Source organism: Hyperolius riggenbachi, chromosome 5, assembly GCF_040937935.1.
Source record: "Hyperolius riggenbachi isolate aHypRig1 chromosome 5, aHypRig1.pri, whole genome shotgun sequence".
Taxonomy (NCBI): domain Eukaryota; kingdom Metazoa; phylum Chordata; class Amphibia; order Anura; family Hyperoliidae; genus Hyperolius; species Hyperolius riggenbachi.
In genome coordinates, this window is record NC_090650.1 from 58,782,167 (window position 1) to 58,791,270 (window position 9,104).

The window sequence follows — 9,104 nt, forward strand, 5'->3', positions numbered from 1 at the left end:
GCCAACACTAAAATGTTCACTGGAGTTCCTCTTTAAGGTCACTCATCCCTCGCCGCCTCCCCGGGTGGCTCAGGTCACTTGCAATTTACCCTGAAAGCCTGGCCGAGTTCCGCTTTGTTGCATATGGGCAGCCCAGCGTGCTCCTCCATCTCACTCGCATGGCTGGGAGCATTCTGTGCTTGCGCAGTTTGCTGCCAGGGATGGAAGCGCAATGGAGAAGCGCGCCTGGCCGGGTCACGCATGCGCAACTCGGCCAGGCTTTCGGGATAAATTGCAAGCAACAGGAGCCAGCCGGGGAGACGAGGGACAAGCGGCCTTAAGGGGGCTTAAGGAAGTCTCAGGTAAGTATGGTAACTGATGCTTTCCATCTTAGGTTCCCTTTAATCTTTTCTACAAAGTTAACAAATTTCTTAACCAAGCGTTTTGAAGTTCTGAAGCTGAATACTTCCAAACCTTTAATTTTATTCTTTCAGGAAAAATAGAATAACAAAAGCCTAGCCTTTTTCATTGAAATAAATTAGTCTAGTCTATGAATGGCGCCGGTGAACGTCAGCATTATCATTATTCTTCTACCTTCTAACCTGTGACCCGCAGCAGCGCTATACACAGAAAAGGTGATCTCGCCAAGTGTTTTAATGCAATCTGATTTGCATGAAAAATAGATAATGTATTTATTCATGCGGCAATATATTCAAATGTAAATTCGGTCTGAGGCTTAATTCAAAGCGTTCTGTCCACTAATGCTCGTCTTGGTCCAATCTGAGGGTCAGAGCTTGTGCTGAATAGAACAGAAACCCCCCAGAACACAAAATTCAGAATAATGCATCAACTTTTCTTTGTAGCATCTAATTGAATGGACCGTCTTTGAGGAGGCGGGAGGGGGGCGTGTTTAATTGAATTAGCGCTAGCTGAGGAGAGAGCAGTTGCATTCCAATAGTTACAGGGTTGATAAAAATTAGATTTTTCCGATCTATATTGTATACCTCAATTATGGCAGTGCATTAACTTTCCATTACATGACGGCTTTTTTTTTTTTTTTTGCCAGGAATCCTTTTAATGTGAGATTTTCTTAGAGTGAAAAAAAGAAAAAAACAAATATAATTAACAAGGCAAATTAATTGCAAGTGAAACAAAAAGACATGCAAAAATGAATCTTGTCATATTCATGATGGAAGAATTATAAGTGAAGGGAATATTAATTAGATGCTGGATTGCTGGTATCGGCAAAAAATGCGGCAGGTTTTTTTTTTAATCTTTAATTTATGCTGTAGATGTTTTGTACAATATGGCAGGCAAAGTGTTCGGTTACTGTATAATTTCACTTTAAAGTGGACCTGAACTTCCTCTCTGCTCTAAAAGATAAGCAAAAGCATAATAGCCTTCAAAGAAAAACATTTCTTTGTTACAGCTCATACAAATCCTGCAATACATCTGCAGTGTGTCTACTTCCTGCTTTCGAGAAAGCAGACATAATATCCTGTGTTTACAAATTAGCTGCTCTGACATGGCAGTGGAGACTCCTGAGCTGACACCGCTGAGAGGTCAAATTACAGTGGTGATTAGACACAGATGAGGGGAATTAGACAGGCAAACTATCTAAATACATACAGGGTCAGGGGCAAGTTCAGGATTTTCAAGGGGGCTGGGGGGAATTCCTAAAAAGGTCTCTTTCGGCAAGCCGCACACTACCACGCATGCGTTTTCCCACAAAAGAAGGGTGCCACTCTGGGGGAAGAGGAGGGAGGAGGATGCCACTCTGGGTGGGTAGGAGGGTGCCATTGTGGGGGGAGAGGAGGGTGCCAAACATGGGTGGGTGGTAGGGTGCCACTTTGGGTGGGAGGAGGGTGTCACTCTGGGGGGAGAGGAGGGTGCCAACGTGGGTGGGTGGTAGGGTGCCAGTTTGGGTGGGAGAATGGTGCCACTCTGGGGGGAGAGGAGAGAGGAGGGTGCCAACATGGGTGGGTGGTAGGGTGCCACTCTGGGGGGAGAGGAGGGTGCCACTGCATGTCTACAGCATCTGTGTGTGCAGCATCTTGCAAAGATTTCTGTCTGATGGGGATTTCTGTCTGATGGGGAGTTCAGCTCCATAGAATAGACTGTGTAGAGAGTCGAGTATGGCTCTCATACTCCATGGAATGGGGTAAAATTGGTCTGTGATCTTTCATTTTCCAAAGACTTTGATGTGTGTACCCACCTTTAGTCTCTCTGGCCTCACCGATTTATGACATACATGTAAAATGGGTGCTGTGGAAATTTAGGCACCGGAAACAGCCTATAGGTGGCCACTAACGCTCCAATTTCTAGAGAAAAATTGCTCGAGCGATCAGAAATTGGATTGGTAGTAAATAATCTCTGATGGGCACAGTCAATTACGAACGATTAAAAAAATAGTCGTCCAATTGGATTTTGGTCAAACCAAAATTTGGATTTTCTTGTTGGTTGTGATAGACAGGAAGCAAAGATTGGTTCGCTGACGGTGTAGTGAACGATTTTTCTTCCAAACAGAATTATCATAGGGAACGATTTTTCGCTAGAGATTGGATCATTAGTGGCCACCTTAATAGGTAAAATTACTATTATGCAGTGGTAATTCTAATTGGAAAATGCCAGTAACATTTATCAATATTTTACTAACACTAAACCTAACCCTATTTTCGCATCATTCTTTCTTCTACCAATGCTTAACCCTAACTGCTTCCCCCCGCCGATGCCTAACCAAATCCCCCAATGCCTATCCCTAGCTGACCCCCCCATCTATGCCTAACCCTAAACGCCTCCTTGCCACAAATCTGATGATATCCATGTCACCTTCCCCACTACATATGATAAATATCAAGCACCGCAGAAGTTTGGGCTGTGCTGTTAATATTGGCTAGAATTAGAAATTCGGGTGCCTAAGGCGCACAAAGTAGTGGCTGCCTTTCTGTCTGCTATTCACAGCAGCAGTTTGTATTGCGGGCAGCTCCACACCAACTATTTCATCGGGCGCTGGATTTCTGCAGAGATCACATAGGCCATGGCCTAGGGTGGCTTTTGCTCGAGAGGGTGAATGGACACAGAAGAGGAGGTTGCAGCATTTAGAAGAGGATTTGGAAATGGCGTAGGGAGGCTTAAAGAGAAACTCCAACCTAGGATTGAACTTTATCCCAATCAGTAGCTGATACCCCCTTTTACATGAGAAATATAATGATTTTCACAAACAGACCATCAGGGGGTGCTGTGTGACTGATTTTGTGCTGAAACCCCTCCCACAAGAAGCTCTGAGTACCGAGGTACTCTGGGCAAACTGCCACAATGTAACAATGTTCACAGACAGGATTTAGCTGTTTACAGCTGTCTGTAACAGCCAAAACAGCTAGGAGCAGCTACATAACCTGCCCACAGTAAAAATGTCACCATGTAATAAATGTCAGAATATAAATCGGGGAGAGGAAAGATTTTACAACGAGCAAACACTGAGTAAATCATTTATACCTAATTATTGTAAAAATGAAGCACTTTTTTTTACTACATTATTTTCACTGGAGTTCCTCTTTAAAGCGGGATTGTTAGCCATAAAATCGAATTCCATTTATCCACTGTTCTGTGTGTATTATGCAGTCTACAACCTGACTCTGCATTGCAAGCATTCCAATATAATCATAAAGGTTTCTGCTTTAATAAATCTTATCTCAGTCAGCCTGGTTGTATTTGGTACATTGCCGGGGAGAAGGAAGCTTGTTATCTACCCTCCCACATTCCTGCTCCTCACCAACTGGCTGAGTACAGTTCAGTGTGACACGAGACTGAGAGGGGAAATACACTTCATCCCTCTGCAGAAGCTGTTGAAATATGATCTATGCTGTGCTCACGCATTTACAAAGTAAACTAGATACGACAGTGCAGTTTCTAGTAGGAAAAAAAAAAAAAAAAGAGTAAGAGAGGAATTTACATCAGGATTGGCTTCAGATAGGGGTAGTAGAGATGGAAAATGCCTGAAACGGATTTCTTTCTCTATTTAAGATTAGCGAAATGAAAACATGGACAATACAATACATATATTATGTAAATAGGACAAGTATTTATCTAGTTATATATGTGTTTTTTTTCCTGGGATAGTATGGCTGTCCCTGCTGCCATGTAAAATATGGGAGCACACTCGTCTGTGTTTTCTGCATGCGTTTTCTGCACACTATGTGTGTCTGTGTGAAAATGTGCATTTTATCACAGAAGCTAATGTAATTAATAGACAAAATGTGTGCAATGCTTCACTGCTGTCTGTTTTTATCTGCATGGGCCAATCAAATAGCATTGGTTCTCAGCTTACCTATGCAGAAAGCGAGGAGGGGGGGATGAAGGGGGCCCATCCAAAGTTTTGAAGGTCCAGTGATTTCTAGTTATGCCCCTGGCCCAGGGGCGTAACTAGGCCCCACCGGGCCCCCCTGCAGAAATTCTGAGCGCCCCCCCCCCCCCCTGGGCTCGCTCGGGGCCATTTGGGGGGGGGGCTGGAGGGGTCGCAGCATAAGGGGAAAGCCATGGCCACACTCGGCGGGGAGGGGGGACGTTCCCCCCCCCTCCCTCACCTCGGGGCTCTCCCCTCCAGCTTAAATTACTGTCTGGGCAGCGGCGAGAAGTCGGAAGTCGTGTCAGAGACTAGAGAGAGAAACGCACGCTGGAGCGCACGGAAGTTATGTAGCTGCCGCTGCCCAGGCAGTAATTTAAGCTGGAGGGGAGCGCAGAAAGGAGAGCCCCGAGGTGAGGGAGGGGGGGGGGAAGGGGAACGTCCCCCCTCCCCGCCGAGTGTGGCCATGGCTTTCCCCTCATGCTGCGACCCCTCCAGCCCCCCCAAAATGGCCCGAGCGCCCCACCCCCGCGGAAGCAGGGGCTGCAGGCCCTATTGTTATGCCAGTGCCCTGGCCACAAGTAAGTTGGCATGGGGTAGGCAATAGTGTAAAACCAGCCCTGCTCACCATGATCTGCACTGCAACTTCCACTTCATAGCTACATATAGCTACAAGCTGGTGAGCTTGGCGTTATTCTTCTTCTCCCTTCTCACCTGTGACCTGCAGCAGCACTATACACAGAAAAGGTGATCTCGCCAAGTGTTTTTATGCAGTCTGATTTGCATGAAAAATAGATAATACATTTATCTGGCTTTGCGGGGCCACATTTGGCCTGCTGGCAAGAGTTTAACATATATGGTTTAAAAGGAAAATGGACCAGTTTTTACGGGATCAGTTTTTTATTTGATGTAGTGTGACTCCAGCCTCATTATCTTATGCCCTGTATGTCTATTCATAGAAGTTCCCCTTCTAGAACTAGGTATAGACATAGTGTATAAGAAGCTGTGTGGAATTAGAGACACTCTAATAACGCGTTGGTCCACTTTTACCTCCTATCACAGACGATATTCTTCTTGGCATGGACTCAAGATGCTGATACCATATCCCAGGAAAGATGGCCTATGCTGACATAATGGCAGCTCTAAGTTAGGTCAGATTGGAAGGTGGCATTTCCAAGCTTTGAAGTGATCTTCTGACTTCATCTTACAAATGCTCAATAAGATTGAGGTCAGGGGACTGAGCTGGCCATGGAAGCAGGTTAAACTCTGATTGATGTTCCTCAAACCAATTTGAGACTGAACGAGCATGGTGGCAAGGTGCAATGTCATAGTTCCTGGGCCCACAACAGGTGTTTTTTTCCCCTATTTTTCTGTGATACCAAATGCACTCTTGATGGTCTCCAGCTTCTAAAGCCCATTCTTTGCAAAGTCCATCTTGTTGTGCATTGGTATATGCTTTGTAATGCACCTGCATTCAACTCTGCTGTAATTTGTCATGTTGCTGCCCTTCTGTTGCTATGGACTATGCGTGCTGCTCGCCTTTCACCTCTCTCCTCCAAGATATTGTTGGGCAAGAAAATCCTAAGAGTCATTGCTTCAGAGATGTTAACACCAGCTCTTCTTGCACTAACAATCATCCCTCGTTCAAAGTCACTTAGAGACTTTGCAACAAAATTTTCAGCCTTATTTCTTCTATCCTTTAAGTTCCTTTACCTGTTCTAATGTGGTCTGGATTACTGCAGCCTCTTCTAGTTGCACTGTCTCTGTAGTATAGCTAATCTTCTTTTCTTTGTCAAGCTTTATAGAGCCAGAGAGGAATGCACTGCCTCTGCTGTGATAGGGAAAAGTTGTGCATGCCCCCTCCACGCCCCCTGCAGGCTCTGTATGTGCTTTGTTTATTAGTCACAGACAACTCTCTGCTCTCAATTTCAGCTTGTCTGAGGGGAAAGGGAGCTTCCTATGCTGAGAAACTGGGAATCCCTGACTGGAGTTCACTATTTGTAGTATTGTGTGTGTGTGTGTGTGTGTGTGTGTGTGTATGTGTGTGTGTGTGTGTGTGTGTGTGTGTGTGTGTATATGTGTGTGTGTGTGTGTGTATATGTGTGTGTGTGTGTGTGTATATGTGTGTATATGTGTGTGTGTGTGTGTGTGTGTGTGTGTGTGTGTGTGTGTGTGTTGTGTGTGTGTGTGTGTGGTGTGTGTGTGTGTGTGGTGTGTGTGTGTGTGTGTGGTGTGTGTGCTGTGTGTGGTGTGTGTGGTGTGTGTGGTGTGTGTGGTGTGTGTGTATATGTGTGTGTGTATATGTGTGTGTGTGTGTGTGTGTGTGTGTGTATATGTGTGTGTGTGTGTGTGTGTGTGTGTATATGTGTGTGTGTGTATATGTGTGTGTGTGTGTGTGTGTATATGTGTGTGTGTGTGTGTGTGTGTGTGTATATATGTGTGTGTGTGTGTATATGTGTGTATATGTGTGTGTGTGTGTGTGTGTGTGTGTACACACACATACACACACACACACACACACACACACACACACACACACACACACACACACACACGTATATACATATACACACAAATATCACTTCCTGGTTAGCACCCATGTGTTTTGCTTATAATCATTACCTAAAACTGGCGATCAAAAGCCAGGATCATGTCGGGGAGTGGCGGAAATGGCAAAAAGGGATCCAGGAGATCACAGTGCTCGATTGGTATGTTTTTTTTATTGTACAAAATCGGACAGTACAGATTCTCTTTACAGGTTTCATCTTACCCATTTTGACATTAACTTTAGTGATAACTACTGTATGTTAGAAGATGAGCATTCCTTATATAAGCTACTCTGCGTTGTTTTATCACTCTACATCCCAGGTTCTCAACGTGTGTTACGCGCACCCCAGGGGGTACTTCTGATGGTTCCAGGGGGTACTCAGGCTTGATATACTTAACCAAGCATAACAAGATTTATCATTTTCTAAAACTCTAAATTTATTTCAACAACACCAAATTAGTGTTTTAGCTAATTCAAAGCAATAGTAAAGGCTTGGAAATGGTTTAGAACCAATTATAATGTACTACGATTAAATATATATTTGTCAAGGGGTACTTGTGATAATGTTTACTATGCTGGGGGCACTTGGTGAGTACAGGGTTTAGAAAGGGGTACATACCAATAAAATGTTGAGAAACACTGCTCTACATCACTGTTGGACTGGTTTACTTTCAAATAAGAGGTGTCTCTGATTTTTTGGCCACTCGATGTATATTTGCAGATATTAAAACCTAAACGTGGACACAGATGGATGTATTTTCCAATCGAATTATAAAACTGCTGCATACTTCTCTTTTCTTGTGATGATGAATTATTCAACAAACAACTTTTCCTTCAATATGGATCCAAAAAGTGCAGACATGATCCTTACACCACATAGGTGGTAAGCCAGTCCTTGCAATCCAGAGGAATGTTCCTTGCCAGCAGAGCCGGGACAAGGTCCTCCAGCACCCAAGGCTTAGACACCAAAGTGCGCCCCTCCATCCCTCCCACCTCAGCCTCCACACACTGATTGCTATTAGACTAAGAGGCACCACAGGGCCCACAACCTCCCCAACACCTTAATATGTAGTTATCTGGCTTGCAGTCACTGCCATGTATCCCCTTTTCTTATTTCTTTCTGTTTCAAACACAATTAGGAATGACAGCTGAATGAATTCTGCTCCCCCTCCTACCCTGCGCCCTGAGGCTGGAGCCTCTCCAGCCTATGCCTCGGCCCGGCCCTGCTTGCCAGTGAAAACTGAATACTCGGTCTTACTTAACAAGCTGGCTGTTGGTTGAATGAGGTTAGAGTTACTTTTCCTCCAAGGAATTATTTGGCTCCTATGAATAAACAAGTATATGCAATATCTGCCCCACGTGCAACACAATGTTATTTCAGCTTGATGATTGTGGCTGTAAGACGGAGTATTGAAAAAGATTTACTGTTACCAAGCCAGAGACTTCAGAGTGGGTTCTAGTTGGCCAAAGTCTTCAGCGGCCAAGTTGAGAAATCCACGGCTTGCATTACGGTCTATTACCTCATATTTTTTATAGGCTGCAACCCACCAGCATGTGGCCTGAAATATATATGGATCAGTGCATTAGGAACTTGGACTACGCTGCCCCATGCATAAAACAGAAACCACAAGCAGATTGGTAAGAATACCACATGCTGTTTAAATTAATGCTGAAAGTGTACATAATGTTTTACAACCACTGGAATGCAGTATATAAAACAGGTAAAGCATGATTCTTCTGAGAAATGGAGGTTCAAATGTCCATGATAGTACAACAGGCTAAACCGTGTTCTACATTTTTCAAACACTAATTGAAACACTGTTTTTTCTCATTTTTTATTACTAGGCCATGAGATAAAAATATATTTTTTTAAGTTTTTCTTTTAATTCAGTGGATGATAAATTGAAGTGTCACTCTGGGCCGGATTTCTGGAAAGACCACAAAGGCCTAGTCTTGGGTGGCAGCTCCAGCCCAAGGGGGCACCTGAACATGAAAGAAGGGTTACTACATAGGAAAGATACAGGTGTGGGGGTGGTCAAACAACCCCCTGGAGGGACAAACACAAAGACAATAGTAGCCCTGATGGTGCAGTAAGTCACAAAAGGAAAAGGAAAGCAAAACACAAAATCATACCGCCCAACATTTTGAGATAAGAAAGAGGGACACCTAGGCTACACCCCTGCCACACCCCTAACCACGCCCCAACACACCCATGATCACGCAAACCATAAAGAT